A 25,014-nucleotide genomic window follows, 5' to 3' on the forward strand; every position below is an offset into this window, starting at 1 on the left:
CGATCGAAATGGAATCGATCTGCAACACTTATGATCAGGAATATTTTATAAGCAGTAGCTTATCTTAATTGTTTTTGAAGTCATTTAAAACCATAATCTGGCGAATCCGAACGAGGGTTCACCTAATGTCAGTAGGAGCCCTGGATCTAGCCGGATCTGGTCCGGTTCTATCGGTTTCGGTACTCCGAATCTACCTGGTTTAGGAGTGGGAAAGCTTCGGGTTCATTCATAACCTGATCGACCCGTATATCGGTCACTTCTAGTTATATTTCCCCGATTGTCTGGTCTTAGTGACCTCAAAAAAATAAATATTGGGGTAGATTAATTGCTTGTTATAATCGACTTATTTGTCGATAAAATATGTTACAAAAGATATTGAGGGTAGTAACTATCACGTTACGTAGATATTAAGTAAGTTTCGTTATACACTCGTGGTGTATCCCGAGTGGTGCAAAACTTATTTAATAATAATAATTATATACCGGCAGACATAATAAATTATAATCGTAGTTCTATATTTAGAACAAAAGTATCGCGCGGGACGCGCATTGTTTGTTAACTTATGAGACTCGCAGTCAATCTAGTTATTAGCTCAAAATAGCTGTTCTCTAAAAAACGACAAAGATATGTAGTTCTATTTATAAAACTAAGAGCGCGGGAAAACGCGCGGTAGTTGCTAATTTTTATTTTTAAACATTGTCGGAGACTCGTAGTCAATCCATACATTATGTTGATTTAAAAAATATCAATATATTTTAAATTTAAATAGTAATTAACTCTCAGTTAACCCTCGTACAGCCAGCCAACATATTATACTTCTATTTTTAGATAAAACATCGTCAGAGACCCGCAGTCAATTCCAATGCATAAGGATTGTGTTTAGAGACTCGCGGTCAATCCACACATTATGGCGGTTTATAAAATAACTCGCTGTTAACCCCCAAACCGGCCAACGCATAGTTCTATTTATAGAACAGATAAAACATCGTCAGAGACTCGCAGTCAATTCCGATGCATATTAATTGTGTTTAGAGACCCGCAGTCAATCCTCACATTATGGCAGTTTATAAAATAACTTAACACTTGCAGTAATTTACTTGCAGTTATTTACCCCAATCGGGCAAACATATAGTTCTATTTATAGAATAGGTAAAACATCGTCAGAGATCCGCAATCAATTCCGATGCATATAGAATATAGATTGTGTAAAAAGACTCGCGGTCCAAACACACTGTACTTATTGACTCACAGTTGCAGTAAATGCCGGTTAATAAAATGATTGCAGTAATCACCTGCAGTTGTTTCCCCCAATCCGGAAAACATATAGTTCTATAATTCTATTTATAAAACAGATAAAGCATACATAATATTATAGATTGTGATAAAGACTCGCAGTCCAAACACATTGTACGTTTAATTGACTCGCGGTGGTAGTACAAGCCGGCTAGTATTGAATATAATTGGCTCGTCTAGGCCTCGGTAGTGCCTGCCGTTTATTTAAGTATTTAATAGTACTTACATGTATTTTCTTGTTACATGATAAAATAACACTGACTTTAGTTACTTACATCACTGACTCAATCATCTTAATAATAATAACCAATTTTCTTCTGAGCGCTGTCCTGTAGCATGGTTACTTAGTAAACGTGTTCGCGTTGCCTCGCGTTAACAAAGAATGAGGGCGCTGACGAGCGAGTGACCAGACGAGATATTTTTGTCGAGTACCCACATACTCCAAAGAAAAAAAACGCGATTTGCCTAGCGGGATGCAAAGCACTACTTTTGGTTAATTATATATCGAAGAATGAAGTTAAGAAATATAATTTACATTTTGAAGATCGTCATCCAAGTCCTATCTACAGTGTGTAACAAAAATAAGTGATAATAATTTAGGGTGTGTACGTGTTCTTTGTAGAGAGTTTACTGTGAAAGTAGCAGCTCTGAAAGACGAATAAATCGTTTCACTTTTGTATGGGCAAGGGCCCGAGCGTCACGACAAATTGGTCTTTCAACTGCTACTTTCACAGTGAACTCTCTACAAGGAACACATACACACCCTAGAGTATTATCACTTATTTTTGTTACATCCTGTATACAAGACCTATATCCATACCTACTAATATTACAAATGTGTAACAAACAAAATATGTGTGTCTGTCTGTCTGTCTTTTCATTTTTGTTACTCCTGGTTTAGCTATGTTGGGATAAACATAACCTCTAAATGCCAGCTTTGTCTTAGCAGATACTAAAATAATATTGTTAATTATTACGATATCAAAATACTATTAGAATAAATTCTATTTCGATCCAAGGTTAACCAAGATTAGAATTACTGTAAGAGATTAGTAGAAGGTTCTATAGTCTGAGGGGTGACAGGATGAGTGATGGGCCCCGTGTCAGTGGCGGCGCTAACAAACTTCCTTTAACGATTACTAATGATTTATCTATAGATAAATACGCCGATTTTTGCCGGAGGAAAGGTTGGATTTTAATGTAAATATTATGTCTGGGAGTGTTAAATTTTTCTTTTTTAACATGCTTTGAGCTTCACCTATATAATAAACAAAAAATACAATTGGGAATATAAAGGAAAAGTCGAAGCATAGGGCGATATACTAGCACATACAGTAAGTAATACTAATACTAGCTTTAGGCATTCTATCTATACTATTATCTACATAATATTATAAATGTGAAAGTCTGACTGTCTGTCTGTTACCTCTGAACGCTTAAACCGCTGAACCGAAATTACCGAAATTTGGTTTATTGAAGATACTTTGTGTCCCGGTAAAGGAAATAGGATACGTACGGTTCCCAGCGACAAATGAATTTTGGCGCAACGGAGCGGGCATCAACCGGTATCTATGTCTTTATCTGGTCTGTTATAATTCAAATTGTTGGAGAAAGAAATTATTTTTTTGTAGAAAGGTCCTTACAGTTATAAGAGACATACAATAAAGGATTAGGTCTATAGAGGCGGTCATGCGATGCCCCTTAACCCTTCAAACACAAAAATCCCTTGCGAAACTAGCTGTTAACCCCTCGCCTGGCACACAATAGATGGGGACCAGACGCCTGTGTTTTAAAATCTAGACTTGAATTTTTGATGCCTAGACTTTTAAATTTCGCTAATTTCGTACGCGACAGTCCCTAGGCGCAGGTAATTTTTGTCGAGCAAAATTTTGAAGACGAAAATATTTGTGGAATAAATAATTTTGGTATCAATTAATACTATGACTTGTCTAAAGTAACTCGGGCTAATTAAGGTAGGCAGCTGATGAAACTTGGCTATTAGTTGCTTCTAAAATTTTATGCGATGTGAGATGTCGTTTCCAATGCCTAAATTAAAACATTTTTACATCACATTAATTTGATTAAAAATAGGCGGTACCCTAATTTTTGAGTAGGTAACTTTATTGAAAACTTTACAGACGAAAACTTATTCACCATTAATAAACGTTTAATTAATCCAGTCTTAATTATATCCCCAAATCGCGTTCTAAATTTAAAACTCCGAATGTCAAAATGTGGAATTCCAAATGAGTTTTAAACGTTGATGCCTACGTGCGCATCTACGGCGCTACGTGAGGCGGGGGTGGGGGGTAGCAGGGGGGAGCGAGGGCGGGCGGGGGCGGCGGGCGCAGCCTCCGACAACGATTACTGATCAGTCAGGCGGCGAGAGCGGTACAGCCCGCGCGAGCAGCATGCCGCCGCCTACCGCGTGCTGAATCTCATCTATCTCACACAATCTCACACAAATCTCACACGAATCTCACGGCGATCTCTCGGGATATATACGGTGTATCGTGTACAATGTTTCCCGTGGATAAGTGATCGGTGGATGCCCGCGTGCAGGGTGAGTGACACTTTTACTATATACGCGTAAACATACAAGTGTTATTCATGAAAATTCGCATTCCCATTCAATTTAGGTAGCCTAGATAAAGGTTTGAGTTTGTGCAATGCACTAAGTCAATGCCCTGTGATGGCTTTTGAGGTTATTTCAGTGCTTTTAGGTGTATTTATCAGTATGTCCGTACTCCGTAGACATGTGCTTTTATTTGTGTGTGTTATCTAGTATTTGCAATATCCACTTTATTAATCCCCGTATTTGTATTTCTGATGCAAGTCTATGTTAAAATATGGAGCATTTTCAAAGCATTGATGGTTTTGTCATGCGAGGAGTACGTACCTATAGACTACAGTGTTATAATAATAATTATGTTTAGGATAATTATGCCAATGGTATTAGTATTTATAATATTATAGTGCATTTTAAAGAAATAACATTTTAATATCTAAATGTGATGTCTAATTCTTCGGCGCAGCGTCAAAATAAGGTTTTTCTCCCGACGTAAAAACCAACCCTCTTGTCAGAATGTTAAAAAATGCGGTTGACATGTTTTTATGTATGTGTGTTGTGACCCGTGGCACAGCGAGCAAACTTATTTTCTTTGATGTTCATCATCATCACCTAGTTTGCTGATTTATTTGGTTAATAGTAGATACTGTTGTATTGTAAAGCCCTCTGTACACATTAACCCAAGGCAATGTTTGGTAGCAACATTCTACAAGGTGTAACAAAACTAAGCGACAATACTTTAGGGTGTGTATGTGTTCCTTGTAGAGAGTTTACTGTGAAAGTAGCACCGCTGAAAGACCACTGAATCTGAAAAGAAACTGAACAATTTTTTTTTCACTTTTGTATGGGGAAACTTGTAGCGCTGGAGCGCTTGCACATACGAAAGTGAAAAAAAAATTGGTCTTTCAGTGCTGCTACTTACACAGTGAACTACGTACGTAACGTACACAGCCTAAAGTATTATCACTTAGTTTTGTTACACCCTGTATATTCGACACGTTGGCCCAATGGGCTGGCTCGATGCGTTGGCCCCATGTTGGTCCTAATAGACTTATAAAACTTTTATACCGTACGTTTAACAGTTAACCTGTCTTTGATACATTAAACCGTCTTCATCACTAAAATTTAATCATAATTTATGTAGTTAGGATGTTAGCTGGTCATGTCTGACTAAAGGTTGATTTAAGGCCGAAGCCGAAAGATACAAATTTCTAACAAGAATGTAGGTATTACACAATGGCCGCAAGTGTAAGTTTTTAATAGTCGTCTTTTAAACATTTAAATGGGATTTAAAATAAATTAGAAGTTAGAACATACAAATATATTATACTAAAAAGACAGGAAGTTAATTTAGATCCAAAATACATTCAGACACAGAACAGACGCCAATGAAAGTTGTTCGCTTATGTACACATGGTGTACACGCAACAATCAAAGGGTTACTGTTCGTTCAATGCGGGTTTTTGCTACTTCATTTGCTATCTGGTGGAGCTATGTAGCCGTAGGGTATTTCATGTCAAACAGCTATCATATGTCACGATATAGCTGATATAATATGTCTGTTTGACACGACGATTGTTAAGGGAGACCCTTCGGCTACTAAGCTCCACCTGGTGACAAATGAAACATCGAAAATCCTCATTTGTTTTCTCAAACCTTTCGCTTTGAAAGTGAAGCTTTCGTCGAGATTAAGCCGAAAGCTTCTTAGGCCAAAACTAGCCGAAGCCGACCGTTCGGCTCGACAGGCTTCGGCTCGAGCCGAAGCCTGTCGAGCCGAACGGTCGGACACTACTGAGGGGAGATGAAGTTGTAATACCGGGTTTATTACAATAGTTCCCGTTATCCTTTAAAAACAAAACGCGACGGAGATTAACGATGAGTTTTTAATTAAAAGCCGTACTTTTGCTCTGAGGGTTATTTGATTAATTAGTTTTATTGTTATTAGTTATTTATTGGGATTTAAAAGTTATGGATTGTACTTAATTAACTGGCCAACCCGAATAAAGGATTTCTTGTAGATACTACGGAACTCTAAAAACGGTCAAGTACGAGTCGGGCTCAGGAATGATTTTTTTAGGACTTTAGCTCGGACGGAGAGACGAACAACAATGTAATGTTATTATGGCATAGTGATGCCATATTGTATAATTTTCCTTTGAAGTACCTGAAGGAAAGAGTTTCATTATTTGCATAGGACTAAAAAGTCCTACCTATGCAAAAAGTGAACCTCTAACATCTTAATAGAATAAAAGAGGGTACTTCCTGTCTTTGATGCATTTTTTCTTACTTTTATTTAATTAGCTTCATAATATTTATATTTTAAACTTCAATTTCTGGCGTCTACACTGGTTTCTAGACTCTGAAGTTGTAGTCTTACCCTTATTATAATTACTAGCTAGTTGACCGAGCTTTGCTCGGTATTCGATAAAACACAAATAAAATGACATTTTCTTAAAATGATTCCTAGCTAGATCGATTAATCGCCCCCGAAACCTCCTATATACTAAATTTCATGAAAATCGTTGGAACCGATTCCGAGATTCCAATTATATATATATATATATATATATATATACAAGAATTGCTCGTTTAAAGATATAAGATAACTTTCATGAACATCAACTTCATGGCTGGTCAAGTTGTAATGGCAACGTTGACGTTTTCGGGATAAAAGCCTTCATATTATGCCCGTTCCCGGAACTCAAAGTATCTCCATACTAAATATCATCAAAATTGGTTTAGCGGTTCAGGCGTGAAGAAGTAACAGACACACCTACAAACAGACTTTACTATTTATAATATGGATTTACGCGGACGAATGAGCCAGTATAAAAAATCGGCCAAGTGCGAGTTGGACTCGCGCACGAAGGATTCCGCACCGAGAAAGTAGGCAAAAAAACGAAGTTTTTTAAATAGGTTCCCCCCTTAAATATTAATTTAATTTTTATTTATTATCAATTATTAAAGTAGTAACAATATTAAAATTAAAAATCAGGATTTTGTGAAAATTTCATGTGGCTACTTGTTACCATTACTGATGTAGAGCAAAAAAAGGAAAAAAAAAACAAATTTGTTGTATGGGAGCCCCCCTCAATTTTAAATTTTACTTTGTTAGTACTAATACTTGTTGTTATATATAACGGCAACAGAAATACACATCTGTGAAAACTAGAGATCGCCCAATGGTCGAAATTCGACCTTAGATTCAAAGACATTAGGACTACTACCTATATTTTGTAAAAAATATTGACTTTATAATTTTTTTTCAACTCTTGTCTCTGGGACTCAGCTGATCTCAGACTGGCCGTGTAAGCATTGTCTAACGGCCGTTCCCAATATTTGATCTATGTCTGGTTTTGCCCTACTAGAGATAGGAATAGCTCACAATTGACATAAAATATATGTCTCTAATGTCTAATGTGAGCTATTCCTATCTCTAGTAGGGCAAAACCAGAGATAGATCAAATATTGGGAACGGCCGTAATAGTATCTTAGATTCAATAAAAAAACTATAATCCATTTTCAATTTGTCAACTTGTTGTCAACAGACTTCAACCATAAAATAAAAGAGTATAATTCGTATAATGTATAGACTTGTCACTCAAAAATCTGTCATTTCTCATGTGTGTGTGTTGTAGTGTGTGTAATGTTTTATTTTGTTAAAAAAATGTATGATAAAAGCATGATTTCAAAATAAAATTAGTTCGATGCACTCCTTCACCATATAAACTATAACTGTGCAAAATTTCATGCACCTACGTTTCCCCATTTTTCGTAAAAAGGGTTACAAAGTTTTTCGTTCGCGTATTAATATTATGATTTCAGAAGTCTAGCTATAGCGATTTTTGAGATACAGTCTGGAGATAGACAGACGGACACACATCGAAGTCTCAGTAATAGGGTCCTATTTTTACTCTTTGGGTACGGAACCCTAAAAAGAGATGGGTACAATTTTCAACGAATCACATAGAGTGCAAACAGCGTTCACAATTTCACATTATACTATATACGTACTACAGAGGTGCATGCAGATTGCAGGATCGCATTGTTTTAAATCTCAATAGTAAAACGTCATGTGTGCGATGAATTTTTAAAGAGATGGAACAGTGGAATTTTTAGAGTAAAAAGTTGAAGCATGTGATAATTATAAAACGTCTGCTTTTTATAGCTATAATATGTGGTATTATTCCAGTATCTTGGAACTTTATTTGATTGAAAATTGTATATCATGTTAACATTTTAAACTTTCGCGTTGCATTATAATTTAACTTTTTAATCGGGACCTAACGCGACTTATTTAAGTAGTAATGCTACTACGAGTACATACTTTTTCTCGACGTTTCGGCCGTGTTGCAACGGCCGTGGTCACGAGGGGACTGCATTAGCGCGACGTCTTCGTTTGCACCGGGCGGTCGGTTCTACGACTACCCTCGAGTTGTCCAATATTTGTGTTCCAATACACTGAAAGTCAGTAGGTTCACTGCGACACACAACACTAACTGTATCCGGGTTTATTATTATCATTACATTACATTACATACAGTAATTTGAGTAAGCTGTTAATTAAATGCAAGTATTCACATTGTTATCAATATAAAAAAAAACTAATATTTTATTTTTTGGAATGCATTTTGAAACTTGCTTTATTATACTTTTTTATTTACGATAAAACTGAATTAAGAAAATATATTACCTAAATGTATTAATAGATAGAGTCAAGTTCTCAATCAACGATAAAAATAAGTGATATCAAAAGAGGTCGGTATTTACTTTTAGAACATATTCGCTTGATATGGTAACTATGTTTATTTATTTATTTATAAATTCTTTATTTGCATTATAAACAATATAAAATAACAAAAACAACATTAGGCAAGGAACATAGCAAATAGGCGGCCTTACCGCTTTCAGCGGTTTCTTCCAGGCAACCAAAATATGTTTGATGGTATTGAAAAAAAAAACATCTTAAATCCATAGTAATATAATAAACATAATATGTCTTTCTGTCTGTTACCTCTTCATGTCCAAACCGTAGAACCGATTTTGCTGAAATTTGGTATGGGGATACTTTAAGTCCCGGGAAAGGACTTAATATTATGATACTTTTTATTCAGAAGTACGGTTCCCGCGCTACAAACGAATTTTGGCGCAACGGACGTGGGCATCATCTAGTACTAATATGTATATAAAATTTGTTTGTGTAACAGAAACAACAAGATATTATTAAGGTTTAAGTTGGCTCCGTATCAAATGACACGGTGCTGGGTAACTTGGCATCACTTTCCGCACTGTTTGACTTTCAACTTTTACCCACTAAGTACGTTTACTGACACCTTTCAGCTCAAATATAACTTGGCATCTTGTATACTTACATAAGGGCCAATTTGTATGCGGCAGCGCAAACGCACGATTCGGTCGCTACACCGCGCGAATCGCGATGATATGCGAAGGTATGTAAATGAGAGCGCGACTACCGCTATTTAAATAAATCGTTACAAACTATTGCTTGTAATCTCGCGGTGTTTTTTTTTTATGAAATAAGGGGGCAAACGAGCAACTACCGTCGCCCATGGACACTCGCAACACCAGAAGAGCTGCAGGTGCGTTGCCGGCCTTTTAAGATGGAATACGCTCTTTGGTAAGGTTTGCACTTTGCAGGTCGTATAGGTCCGGAAATACTGCTGCAGCTGGTGACAGTTTGTTTCAGAGTTTTACAGTACGTGGCAGAAAGTTACGCGAGAAACGCACGGTGGAAGACTGCCACTCATCAAGGTGATGAGGATGGTATATTTTTCGCGTGGGGCGATGGCGAAAAGTTGCAGGTGGTATGATTCCGAACAAGTCCTCAGAGCACTCCCCGTGATACAACCGATAGAGGATGCAGAGTGAAGCTACATCTCGGCGTAATTCCAAGGGGTCCAAGCTGTTTGAAACACTAAGCGGCCTTGGAATCGGCCAAAACGCATGTTTTGTGTATTTTATTGTAATTTTTTAAATAAAATACAATTTTTTGTTCACGAAGACTTACAAGTATACAGGATGTTGCTCCTAATAAAGCAAAAGGTTACTCGAGCTCATATCCGAATGAGGCCAAGAATCCTGCACACCGCGCTATTTCACTGTGTCCTGTATTACAAAGATGTAAGGATCACTTTCATAGAAATTCCAAGGTAAAATAACTACGAACCGACTGTAAAACATACGCGGTGTAACTTAGAGTACTATGTCGCAGCAAAGCATTGTTATTGTATCTTTTTTAGTAATAATTTTCCTTAAAAAAGTAGGGTTTAATAATTAATAATTTTTATACAGGTTCATTTTAAGTTTATTAAGTTCGATCCGTTGTACCGATTTTGCTATTTGGTATGGAGATTGGAGATACTTTGTGTCCCGGAAAAGGACATAGGATACTTTTTATCCCGGGAAAATATACGGTTTCCGCGCGATAAACAAATATTGGCGCAACGGAGTTGCGAGCGTCAGCGAGTCCTAAAAAATTGATGTGATGATGACATGTTGTTGATATTGGCCGTGTTTTTTGGCTTGTTTTTAGGGCATACAAAAAATAAACGCCAACAAACATGGAAAAGTGGCTGCTAAGCTTATGTTTTTCAAGTGATATTTACAAGATGGCAGCGAGACGGGTCACTCACCACAATACACAATCCCACCAAAAACATTTAAAAATGTAAAAGGAGCCAAGCAAAATATTGCATAGCTTTAATACTTCTGTCGTCAAAAGTTTTCAGATCACATTCAAGCCAAGCCTTCAACTTATTTTGTAATTTAAATCAACATTCAGTAAATGTATCAAAAGATTTCTTTATTTTATAATTATTATAGTGGCTTGGCAATGAGCACTAGAGAAATAATCAGCGACTTATTGAATTTATTGGGTACCCCGTACCATCGGCCACATGCGTCGTTACATATTAAAACACTTTACGCTTGCCGTCTGTGTATACTTACACGATTTCATACTTGAAATCCTCCAAATATGCAGTTTTATTGTAATTTAAAAATAATTATAAAATAAAGAAATCTTTTTTATTTAAATTACAAAATAAGTTGAAGGCTTGGCTTGAATGTGATCTGAAAACTTTTGACGATAGAAGTATTAAAGCTATGTTGCTTGGCTCCTTTTACATTTTTAAATGTTTTTGGTGGGATTTCATTTCTTTTTTTAAGGTTTTTTTTCTTTTCTTTTCAAATCACGTTATAACTTTTTTGTTCTTAGCTTAGCACTAATTTTCTATCTCCTTTATATTTTTTCTTTAAGGCTTCGTTAGTTCTAAAGGTTGATAACGTAACGTAAATAATTCGAGTTCTGAGTCGATTATTATATTCATACATAATTGACTCTTAAGCTTTAATACTTGAAGGTGGTCATTTTATTAGCATTACCGTTGAATACATAGCAGCACTGATGTAAGCGTCTCGACGTTCCTCGCAGGAAAGGAGCACACCTTATTTCATGTGATAACTTAAAACTCCTATATATCGAGCGAGTAAGGAGCGTATATTGCAGTACTGATTACATTTATATCATAATTGATTTTAATTATTGTTTCATTGTTAACGTTGTTAATACTATTTTTATTCAATTGATACCATTTCATTAAGTACATAACTAACTCAAAGCCTTTTGTATGTAAAACAAATATGCAGTCGAAACTCATACTGTTCTTGCAAAGTTACAAACATAAAAATCTTTTCTGTTATTAAATAAAGTACTTATTATTATTATATTAATTATTTTTCAGTTTCTAGGTTTCCCTGCCCAAAAGATGAAAACGGGACCCTATTATTAATAACTCTTCGCTGTCTGTCCATCGCCTATCCGTATGTCACCGCTAGATATCGAGAACCGCAATAGCTAGACAGTTGCAATTTTCACAAAAAATGTATTTCTGTTGTCGTTATAAAAGCTAACAGTACAATTAAAATAAAATTAATTATTAATAGGGGGCCTCATACAACAAACATGATTTTTTCCCGTTTTTGCTCTATATCCATAATGGTAACAGTAAGGTTTTTGAAAATTTCAGAAAAAGCTTAATTGTAGTTAAACTTTAATAATTAATAATAAAAATTAAATAAACTTATTATTTAAGGGGGGCTCCCATACAAATTTACGGTACGGAACCCTATACGCCAGTACGACTCGCACTTGGCCGGTTTCATAATTTTTCCTTTCATTGTGAATAAAGATCTATCTGGGTACCAAATTTCAAGGTTCTAAGTCTGCTAGAAGTACCTTAGATGATGATTGATGATCTGTCAGTCAGTGAGTGACAAAATGGAGTAACTTTGACCATCCGTAACTGTTAAACTATTTATCGATATTTCATGTAATTTGGAGGTTAAGCTAGTTTTAATACTTGCTCCTAGTGACCGAAATTCTAAATCCCTAGCTTTGTTAACGTCGAAGATAAAGGGGTTGTGAAATAGCCGCGAACCGCTTCGAGAAAAGTATGGTACGGACGTACCTTTGCTAAAAAGCTTGGCTGGGGCACTGCCGTGCCCCCAGATACGTTGAACTAAATATACCGTCGAAGAAATTCCTAGGCAGTTGACCGACCACGTTGGTTGGATCATGTCAATTCAATGTTAATTGTGATCTGTCGGCTGGGTTTGACGTAACGCGACCAATCTACGTAGGTCCCCCATCTGCCTAGGAATCAACTTCTCTGATACTACAATTAGGATATCATATATTGCTGCAATGTTTTCACGCGAGAGCAGCACCAGCACAGACAGTAAACAAAAAGTTTTGTTCGAAGATTGACAACATTTCTGTCAATACTCCAATGCGACGTATGCAATATGTCAGATTTTGGTCGGATTATTTACGGTATGTGCTAGTAGCCGACTTTTGCGTAATCCATACTAAAATTATAAATGCGAAAGTGTGTCTGTCTGTCTGTCTGTCTGTCCGTCTGTCTGTCTGTTACCTCTTCACGCCCAAACCGCTGAACCGATTTTGATGAAATTTGGTATGGGAATATTTTGATACCCGAGAATGTGCCCATTCTCGGTCTCAAAATATTCCCATATATACTTTTTATCCTGGAAAAATGTACGGTTTTGCCGCAATAAACCGCGATAAACCGCGATAAATGAATTTTGGCGCGACGGAGTTGCGGGCGTCATCTAGTATTCCATATTAGTACCTAACAAATATTGCGTTGTACAAAACAAAAGACAAATATTAAAACCAATAAATACCGGTTAAAACCGGTTTCCGAACTGAAAATAGCGAAACTAGAAAATTGATTGTACGCGCGCAAAAATATGAGAAATTGAAAAGGGGAAATATGGAAGATAAACAGGCCGGCTGCTACCTGAAAAAATACGACCTCGTAAAACCCGTTCGCTTTTATTATGCCTGTGAAAACGATCCTTATAAGGTTGGAATAAGGGTGGTGGCAGTGGTAAAATAAAGTTGGACGGACAGTTAAATCTGAGCGGGGATTTCGTGAACGCTCTCCACAGATTTACGTGACATTTAATGTGCATAAATACATACTTTATACGTGGGAGAGCCATGCTTCGGCACGAATGGGCCGGCTCGACCGGAGAAATACCACGTTCTCACAGAAAACCGGCGTGAAACAGCGCTAGCGCTGTGTTTCGCCGAGTGAGTGAGTTTACCGGAGGCCCAATCCCCTACCCTATTCCCTTCCCTACCCTCCCCAATTCCCTTCCCATCCCTACCCTCCCCTATTACCCTATTCCCTCTTAAAAGGACGGCAACGCACCCGCAGCTCTTCTGATGCTGCGAGTGTCCATGGGCGACGGAAGTTGCTTTCCATCAGGTGACCCGTTTGCTCGTTTGCCCCCTTATTTCATTAAAAAAAACCATAATATTTTGCTAAACCGTACCTGTTCAAGCTTCTGGTTTTGAAAATGACACTTTTTTACCGGGCCACTTGGACGCAAAAAAAAATTTAAAGAGTCCAGTGCCCTCTTACACACATCAATTCAATTTGTGACTAGATGACTTCATCTGTTATTAATATCTGTTATTTTTGATGGAAACTGTCAGTGCTTCTTTCTTTCGCATTTATACGGTGGCCATACAAAACCTTCTCCTATAGTCCTAGCATGGCCACCAGTAGAAATGTACACAGTTTGTCTATATAGTAAACGAAAGTATACTGTATAGACTAACTGTGGAGATAAACTTCAGTTGCCGTTCCGATCTTTTTTCGTTCCGAAAAATTCAATTAAAATGCCACTTTATGACAGACTATATTCCTAAAAATTCAAATAATATCCTCTACGAATAATAAAAACTAAGGAATCGTAACTCCCATACTATTACCGTTTTAAATTTGGTTCCTTTTGATCTGTCATGTAACGTCAGCCTAGTACCGCTCAAGGTCACCTAAATATTGCAAATAGATTGAAATTTAGGTACTTTTTTGACAAGTATTGTGGAGCATGTTTTTTGACGGAGTTACTTTTCCTTAGTTTTTATTATTCGTAGAATATCCTACTTTATGACATATACTATAGTGTGTCATAAACTGGCATTTTAATTGAATTTTTGTCGTCGCGATTAGCTGCAGTAAAGATCGGAACGGCACCTAAAGTTTATGTCCGCAGTTTGTCTATACTTTCGCATTTCTACTGGTGGCCATCATCTAGCATTTTTTATACTTAGCTTTGATATTATCTTCACCGTGTTAAATGAAGAGAACCTCCTATATTGGAAATGAAGGGTAGTTGTGAAAACACAAGTCACGTTGAAGCAGTAAGTCAACGTCAGAACGGGTTGTATGGTAAATTAACAATTATCTCCTCCAATGATCCTGGATATAACCTGTGGGTAATGATTTAAGGATAGAATTAATGGATCTTATTGACTACTTTGCTTTTTTGGCTACATTGCTCCGAGGGCGCCGTGCCGCCATATTGTTAAACTAGATGGCGACAAAATTAATTTATCGTGTGGACATCGTACATTTTTCCGGGATAAGGGCTCCCAGTTCCCACACATAACTGCGAATTCAGATGCATCACAAATATCTGCGAAAAATTCATAATAAAAATGACATTACGATGCGATGCGAATTCGTAGTTTTGTGTGGGAGCCCTAACTCCTGAAAAAAAGTCCCGGGAAAGGACTCAAAGTACAAAAAAACTAAGGCCTAGTTTTTTTGTACTTTGAGTCCTTTCCCGGGACTCAAAGTACAAAAAAACTAGGCCTTTACATCCGTTGTGGATGATTTATACAGTATTTTTCAGAGCGTAGTAACCACTCCTCAAATACTAGTAGTGCCTGGGATAAGATTTTTTAAAATGTCCGTATGGTTGCCCGAGCGCATACGGCATTCTCGCATCATAGTCGGCCTTTACTTCTAAAATCTGTGGTCGGCCTAGTCCAGAGGAAAGAACTAGAGTCAATACTCAATACGTCTGGGACCAATTATTATGTGTGGGTTTCCTCACGATGTTTTCCTTCACCGTACGATCGCGGCGTCCGTATTATGTATTTGAGATCAGAACATGTCTCATAGGTACACCGTACACGCCTCCACCCGGGTTCGAACCTGCACCCTCTAGGAGTGCGAACCGAAGGTCTACCCATTAGGCCACGGACGCTTTCAAAGTACAATGGTAAAGTAAAATCTGTTTGGCGGTTTGGGCGTGAAGTGGTATTAGACAGACAGACAGCTGACACATTTTCGCATTTATAATATTAGTATGGAAGTATGGATGTTACTACTTCTTTTTCCATTATAAATGCTGTTTAGATTATAGTGCCTATAGCGTTATCAGCATCAGCAAAAGGGTTATTTTAACCAACTGACATCCTATTTTACCATTTTTAAAAAGCTTTTAAAGCCGCCATCTTGGAACATGGCGTCACCTTGCATTTGAATTCCCTCCATTTTATTGTAAATCCAATTTCACAGGCCCATTGTTTATGTAATGAATGACGTCCTTGTGTGGCGACGTGACAGGTCTGTGTGGTATTTTTCTGTGGACAAAAGAGTTTTCAACGCATTAGAAATACAACATATATAATATCAAGGATCATTTTCCCACACCCTGTACTGCAAAACCCCGTACAGTCGCGAACATATGGAGTTTACCACATGCCTTATTGCTTTAGTAATAATATAATAACAAAGCGGGGTTGTTGTCGACTGTACCTTTTATCCCAGGGGCTTAATGTAAGAGAACATTATTAGTTATCCCTTACTCCTTACCCAGAAAGGAAGAGTAATTATTGTAGGCACTATCATAACTTCGTAGGTGTACTTAGGTAACCGTTATAATTTAATAACATGCTCAATTACAAAGGACTTGGAGGCTATGCGTGAACATGGTAATGTCCATATGCTCACGAAATTATGCATTTATCTAAATTTATTAATTTAATCAACAAATAACAATGCAGCTTCATTCTTTGTTATTGGATTCGGTCTGTTTTCTATCAAACTTTTCTATCGATTGTATCGGTTGTATCCTGCAACTTTTCACCATCGATCCACGCGAAAAATATACAATCCTCATCACCTTGATGAGTGGCAGGCTTCCACCGTGCGTTTCTCGCGTAACTTTCTGCCGCACACTGTAAAACTTTGAAACGAGCTGTCACCAGCAGTATTTCCGGGACCTATACTACCTGTAAACCTTCAAGAAGAGACGCGCGCATTCCTTCTTAAAAGGCCGGCAACGCACCTGCAGTTCTTTTGATGTTGCGAGTGTTTCCATCAGGTGACCCGTTTGCTCGTTCGATCGTTGAAACATCTCACAGCTCACTCCAAACTTAACAAGTAGTTCATTAGCTAGTGAAATGGGTTTCGACCACACACACTGCACACTACACAGCCCGACCATCAGTTCCGCAACCACTGACAACCGCAGGCAACCACAAACGTGAGAAATGTCAACCACACTTGATTAGCCTAACCTAGGCAATTTAATGTTCAGTTTGGGTTGGATATAAGAGGGATACCTACGTAACAAAATTTTGTCGTTTTTGCTCGATATCAATATTCAATAATGCCAACCACTGAAAATTCGACATCTTTAATTTATCTTCAAAAATAAATGTTTTATTTTGCTGGTCTCGTTAAAACTCGAGATCGGCTAAACGGATTTCACTAATTTTAGTAGTGAAATATTTGTCGAAGTCAAAGGTTTATATTAGGAAAGTGATGCGAAGTTATTATATATATTATATTATACAAGAATATCTCGTTCGAAAGACAAAAATGAATCGAGACTTAATAGTGCCGAAAGGAATCAAAAGTTTGAACAGATAAATTAATGCATGCGAATTGGTATGGAACTCCAAAAGTTTCCTTGTTAAGATCCGACTTCAAGTCTTTCGAATATATGCGACTGAAGTTTCATTCTAATTTAACTGTGATATAAAAGTTGGCTTTATTCGTAGATGCACCTTTTTTATTATATATAGATGACCCGGTGAACTTTGTATCACTTTTGACGTGGGAGAGCCATGCTTCGGCACGAATGGGCCGGCTCGACCGGAGAAATACCACGTCCTCACAGAAAACCGGCGTGAAACAGCGCTTGCGCTGTGTTTCGCCGAGTGAGTGAGTTTACCGGAGGCCCAATCCCCTACCCTATTCCTTTCCCTACCCTCCCCTATTCCCTTCCCTTCCCATCCCTACCCTCCCCTTACCTATTAACCTATTCCCTCTTAAAAGTCCGGCAACGCACCTGCAGCTCTTCGATGCTGCGAGTGTCCATGGGCGACGGAAGTTGCTTTCCATCATGTGACCCGTTTGCTCGTTTGCCCCCTTATTTCATAAAAAAATAATTATAAAACTAGATGACGCCCGGAACTCCGTTGCGTAGAGATTCGTTTTATTACCCGGAAAATCGTGCATTTTCTGCAATGAAAACTATCGTATTATTTTTGCCGTCAAATTTCAATTTGATCGGATTAGCCGGGTGTGAACAGGTAACAGACATAGAGAGAGTTACTTTCGCATCCATACTAATATTATAAATACGAAAGAGTATCTGTCTGTTACCTCTTCAGTCTTCAAGCCCAGACCATGGAACCAATTTTGCTGAAATTTGGTATGACTATATGGGTTCCCGCGGATAAACGAATTTTGGCGCAACGGAGTTGCGGGCGACTTCTAGTTTTTAATATTTTAATAATAAGTAAGGATGACGAACAAACCCGCGGACATTAGCCAGTTTAAATAATTGCTTCATTAAGCCAGTTCAGAATTACCACAATTTAGGGCACTCCATTCTCACAGTATGGCGGACGGAGATTATGGTTTTTATGGGTGAATTTTTGTTAATTTACGACTAAAATTAACATATTTTATGACTTTCGGATAGAGTCGGATTGAATTTAATCACTTCATTTGATGTGCATAAATACATACTTTATACGTGGGAGAGCCATGCTTCGGCACGAATGGGCCGGCTCGACCGGAGCAATACCACGTTCTCACAGAAAACCGGCGTGAAACAGCGCTAGCGCTGTGTTTCGCCGAGTGAGTGAGTTTACCGGAGGCCCAATCCCCTACCCTATTCCTTTCCCTACCCTCCCCTATTCCCTTCCCTTCCCATCCCTACCCTCCCCTTACCTATTAACCTATTCCCTCTTAAAAGGCCGGCAACGCACCTGCAGCTCTTCTGATGCTGCGAGTGTCCATGGGCGACGGAAGTTGCTTTCCATCAGGTGACCCGTTTGCTCGTTTGCCCCCTTATTTCATTAAAAAAAAAAAATAACACTTTCCTTCTAATATAAACTTTCCATGAACTTCCACAAATATTTCAAGACTAAAATTAGCCAAATCGGATTAGCCGTACTCGAGTTTTAGCAAAACTAACAAAATTTAAAATTCACTACTTACATTTTTCCAGGATCAAAAGCATCCTATATCCTTTCCCGGAATTAAAAGTATCTCTTTACCAAATTTCAGCAACATCGCTTCAGCGTTTTCAAAATTTATAAAATAACATAAAGAAATTGAGCTTTATACTTCATCAAAGGTTAAGTAGACCTTTAGAACTGGATACCTCATAAAGTAACTGCGACTGAAACTCCACAGTTGCTGGTCATTCTTACCTCTTTAGGAGTCTTATTATGCATTCACGTTATTTTATACAAGTTCAGCTCGCTGGTTAATCGTTTGGGCTATAAGTTAGCATTTTTGCCGAAAGCAGCAAGCACAAATAATGCCTACAATGTATAGCCTAGTAAACGAATGCCCAAAATGGGGGTCTGCTTGGAAAAGTCGAAAGCAGAAATTTTAACTTTGGTACTTTGTTTCGAGTATTTGGGAGATAAACATACTCCTAACTACTCCAAACATTCTCATTCTCTACAACTTCGTCCTTTACACTTTGTATCTATCTCCAATCATTGCCTCGATATGAGCTTCTAAAATCATTCGTTTACTAGGCTAGTATTATTCATGCTAAGATGTAATCTAATATCAAGGGATTACCAACTATCGTACAAACTATTACAAAAAACTAAACTTTCAAACCCCCCTACCTCAAGTTACAGAGAAGAACACCTATGAACTACTAACCAGCTATGAAACATAAGATTTCTCTACTTAAATACACGCAGTATTTGCAAGGAAGGGAAGTTCGATGAACTTAAATGCATTATAAAGTCCATACCAAATAAAGTTCATGTCATTTTACTTACTGAAACGTGGATTCGCTCCGAAGAACAAGCACTACAATTCCAACTTGATAACTACACGCATTATTACAACTACAGGACAGACACAACAGGAGGTGGAGTATCTGCATATGTGCATAATGACCTTAAGCATTGCTTGTCAGATTCCCGCTATATCGGAGGCAATAACTTTCTATGGTTACATTTAAACAACTACGGGGTTGATATAGGAGTAGTGTACAATCCTGGACACACAAACTTTGACCATTTTGCAGAGGAATATGAAGCCCAATTAGAACCACGACGAAGGGCGATTGTGTTTGGAGACTTTAACGTAGATCTTTTAACAAGCGATAGTAAAACCAAAAAATATAAACAACTACTTAAGGAATCAGGACATACACTTATAAATAAAATATCAAAAGCATATTGTACACGTGAAGGAAACACCAAGCAATCTATACTAGACCACGTTAGCACTAACCTAAGCGAAGACAAATTTCATATGATTATCATTAATTCATCATTATCGGATCACAAACATATCTACCTAGAAATTAAGAAAACAAAGCCACCCCGGAAGGTCTACCTACGATATGAAGCTATAAATTATGTGCATCTTCTTAAATCTATGGAAGAATCTTTAGCAGAAGAATCAAGTGACACTATCAACTTTACAAAACTTGAAGAACAAATTAGACGTTGTATAGATAGCAGTAAAGTAATGAAAACAAAAATTTTAAATACACCAAAGAGAGACTGGATAAATAATAATGTGATTTCAGAAATCAATAAAAGGAATGTTTTATGGACAGAGCTTAAAAATAATAAAAATGATGAGCTATTAGAGCAATTTACAAAAAAGAGTAGGGAAGTAGCCAAACTAATACAAGTCACAAAGAATACCTATTATTATAAAGAGTTTACTAAATGCTTAAATAAACCAAAGAAAATGTGGAGTCTAATAAATTCACTCGCCACTAATAAAACAAATCATAGTTGTGCTCCTTCGAAACTTATATTAGAAGCTACTGAAATAAGAGACCCCAAACTCATTTGCCAAGAATTTAATAATTACTTTTCAAATATAGGGCCAAAATTAGCAAATGAGATTCCCAAATACTTTCATGACAATCATTCACAAGCGTTACCACAATCCATGCCCCATGTTCAAAATATCTCAAATTTCGAACCATGTACAAAAACTGAAATTTTAAATATAATTGAAAGCTTAGATTCTAACTGCAGCGTAGGGTTAGATGGAATCAGCACAAAGATAATCAAATCCACTAAACACCTAATAGTGGAGAAGTTGACCGATAGCATAAACATATTATTAGAAGATGGTACTTTTCCAGACTCACTAAAAACGGCGAAGGTCACCCCCATTCATAAATCTGGTCCAAAAACCGATCCAGGTAACTACAGACCTATCTCTGTTTTACCGACGTTGTCAAAAATACTCGAGAAGGTTTTATACACAAGGCTTGTAAATTACTTAAGCTCAATTAACTACATCTCGGATCGTCAATATGGATTTAGGCCTAAAAGTAATACATTAACAGCCACTATTGATCTGGTTACTAAAATTAAACATAATATTGACCAAAAAAATATTGCATTAGGAGTATTCATAGATTTAAAAAAGGCATTTGATACTATAAGCCACAGCCTTCTCCTAAGTAAATTGGAAGCGATAGGAATAACCGGTAAAGCACTACAAATACTCAAGTCTTATCTCACCGGACGATCCCAGATTGTAAAGTTTGACCATAATACTCAAAGTAGTGCACTGCCGGTTACCTTTGGAATCCCCCAAGGCTCAATTTTGGGCCCCTTGCTATTTTTAATTTATGTGAATAATTTGCAAGAACTGGGTCTTAAAGGTCACATTACACTCTACGCCGATGATACATGTCTTTTTTACTTTGGTTCATCTATACATGACATAATAACACAAGCCCAAAGTGACTTAAATTCTATATACATTTGGTTCCAACATAATCTGTTAACTATTAATATAACTAAAACCTGTTATGTAATATTTAAAGCTAAAAATAAGCGGATCCCACAACATCCTCCATTAACAATTAATAACATACCTCTCCAACAAAAGGCTTCAGAAAAATATCTTGGATTAACCATTGATGCTCAACTAACTTGGAATACCCATCTAGAAAAAATTAAAAATAAACTTGTAACACTTCGAGGATCTCTGCGTAATATTGTACGATGTATCCCAAAAAATATACGCTACACGATCTACAATTCCCTAGTAAAACCGCATCTTACCTATCTCATCGAAATCTGGGGATCGGCCGCTAAAACTAGATTAGATAAAATACAAATATTACAAAATAAAATTATCAAAACTCTTTTTAACTATAACCGATTAACACCAACATCTAAAATCTACGACGAAACTAAAATAATGAACATTAAAAAACTATACAAATACCACATTTGCTTTTTTATTCACAAAACGCTCAATAGGAATATCCACACTAACCTTTCGTTCACTAAACATAAACAAGTTAGCGAGCGCCGTACGCGCCGAGCGAGCTACCTCGTCATACCTAAACATCGCACAAATTACGGCAAGTCGACACCTACTGTCGAAGGAGCGCAGCTATACAACCGCATACCCTCGCGCATTAAACACTCCCAATCTTTGAATGTTTTTAAAAAGCAATTAGCCGAACATATTATTAACGAGACTTAACGCTTAAGTTTTAATTATTATGCAACGCGAAAGTTTAAAATGTTATATTATTAACGCAAATTAAAATGATTTAGTTTACTGTCTATACCTTTTGTAATAACATAATAACCTGAGGTTTTGTAATCAGTTAGCTATATTTTGTTAAATGTGAGGTACGTACACATTTTTTACCTTTCAAAAAATGTTTCAAATGCCTTTATGTACCAGTAATTTAACTGTACCTACTTATATTGTATTTTCGACGACGAACGATGAAATTGTATCTAGACATTAAGTAATTAATGTTATCAAATAAGTGGCAGCTTGCCTTTGTTGATAATAAAGAATCTTTAAACCTAACCTAATTAATCATCGTAAGCCAATAAGCAATTTATCATGATGTTTGGTAATGTCAAACATTGAATGGCGTCGAATAATTGTTTGGAGGGTAGCCGTGGATTTTATCATTGTTCTCTATACATGTAACATGGCGGGTTGCTTTACAATTATTTGTTGTGTACAGATTGTGTTTTGATTGTTTCTTGTGTAAACGTGTGTAGGCACTTTCCATACTAATATTGTAACTGCGAAAGTGTGTCTGTCTGTCCGTTACCTGTTGAGTGGTTAATAACTAATTTTACACTAGGTATATTTTGTAAAGTCCTACTTTTTTCGAAACAAAAACCGATTTATTTCTAGTGGTTCAAAACTAAAATTTATTTAATTATACTTAAAAGTTGTTATTTTGATATTTTTTTTATCAAAATAACAACTTTTATACTTCATTTAAAAACATTTTCTCTGTTTTCCTTAGTATTTTCCATTAAATCGTTCCCTAAACGAGCAGTTAACCAAATGAAGTGATTAAATTCAATCCGACTCTATCCGAAAGTCATAAAATATGTTAATTTTAGTCGTAAATTAACAAAAATTCACCCATAAAAACCATAATCTCCGTCCGCCATACTGTGAGAATGGAGTGCCCTAAATTGTGGTAATTCTGAACTGGCTTAATGAAGCAATTATTTAAACTGGCTAATGTCCGCGGGTTTGTTCGTCATCCTTACTTATTATTAAAATATTAAAAACTAGAAGTCGCCCGCAACTCCGTTGCGCCAAAATTCGTTTATCCGCGGGAACCCATATAGTCATACCAAATTTCAGCAAAATTGGTTCCATGGTCTGGGCTTGAAGACTGAAGAGGTAACAGACAGATACTCTTTCGTATTTATAATATTAGTATGGATGCGAAAGTAACTCTCTCTATGTCTGTTACCTGTTCACACCCGGCTAATCCGATCAAATTGAAATTTGACGGCAAAAATACGATAGTTTTCATTGCAGAAAATGCACGATTTTCCGGGTAATAAAACGAATCTCTACGCAACGGAGTTCCGGGCGTCATCTAGTTTTATAATTATTTTTTTATGAAATAAGGGGGCAAACGAGCAAACGGGTCACATGATGGAAAGCAACTTCCGTTGCCCATGGACACTCGCAGCATCGAAGAGCTGCAGGTGCGTTGCCGGACTTTTAAGAGGGAATAGGGTAATAGGGGAGGGTAGAAATGGGAATAGGGTAGGGGATTGGGCCTCCGGTTAACTCACTTACTCGGCGAAACACAGGGCAAGCGCTGTTACACGCCGGTTTTCTGTGAGAACGTGGTATTTCTCCGGTCGAGCCGGCCCATTCGTGCCGAAGCATGGCTCTCCCACGTTAAAATTGCAACAATTTAATATTTAGTCCCAGTCAGGGCGGACAATAATAAGTTTGAACCCTCTCATAGATCACTTACATTTTTTTTCTAGAATTTAAATTAAAATGGTACCATTTCTTTCAACATTAGAATAGAAGAGGACTGCCCATGATGCCGGCAATGCTATAACACAATAATTCCCGTTCATCCAATAGCGAAATCCTTCAGCGCCATTGTTGTGAGCACAAATAAATATAGAAATTAACGGACCTGATCGATCGCGCCTTTGTACGAAACGTATTAAACTTTATTAATTGCGATATAACAATGAGCTGCTTTATATAATCTTATACTTTAAACAAGATAACCTTGTATTTTATTTTTATTTATAGTACGGGAGCCCTGGAAAAAATTTGATTACTATCAAGCTAATTTTTTGTGAGTAGCTTAATTTTGACAAGACGAACAACATTTTTATTCGCGAAAAATCTCGAAAGTGGTAGCTAACAGAGATAGAAAGGATTTCATACTTTGAATTGATGGTCCTAAAATATGGACTGTTTTATTTGTAGGACAATGTTACTCTTAAATTATATGACTGTTAATCTATCAATATACAAAAAAAATTGCTGGTTAGGATTCCGTTAGAGGGTTCTGCAATCAACAAAACTTGGTTTGTATAGTTTAAGAGTAACATTGTCCTACAAATAGAACAATCCATATTTTAGGACCATCAAGTCAAAGTATGAAATCCTTTCTATTTCTGTTAGCTACCACTTTCAAGATTTTTCGCAGATAAAAATGTTGTTCGTCTTATCAAAATGAAGCTACTCACAAAAAATTAGCTTGATAGTAATAGTATTGGATCCGACCGTAAAATCCTGCATGAATCGTTTTTTTCGATCAAATATATTTTAAAATAATCTTTATAACGTATAGAATGGATTAATGTTGAGTTGCTTTGTCAAAAGTAGCCGCAAGTACCTCTTATTAAGTTTAATGTTCATGAGAAAAATGCATAATTTGTATGAATATTTTTTTCAGTAAATTTTACATCATTTGAAAGAAAATGACGAGACAAAATAAGGTATAAATGGTTGCCAGCTCTA

General features: G+C 36.9%; 1 protein-coding gene across 3 annotated transcripts in view; it reads left to right on the forward strand.

Annotated features, from left to right (window-relative positions):
• The first annotated feature begins 3,685 nt into the window (after nt 1-3,685).
• Nucleotides 3,686-25,014, forward strand: part of LOC121737026 (Down syndrome cell adhesion molecule-like protein Dscam2) — a 232,974-nt gene continuing 211,645 nt past the window's right edge. For all 3 annotated transcript variants that reach the window (XM_042128548.1, XM_042128546.1, XM_042128547.1), the window contains exon 1: nt 3,686-3,856. The gene's annotated coding sequence lies outside the window, so the exon portion shown is untranslated. The remainder of the gene's footprint in view (nt 3,857-25,014) is intronic.

This window comes from Aricia agestis, chromosome 20 (genome assembly GCF_905147365.1).
Source record: "Aricia agestis chromosome 20, ilAriAges1.1, whole genome shotgun sequence".
In the NCBI taxonomy this organism is placed as follows: Eukaryota; Metazoa; Arthropoda; class Insecta; order Lepidoptera; family Lycaenidae; genus Aricia; species Aricia agestis.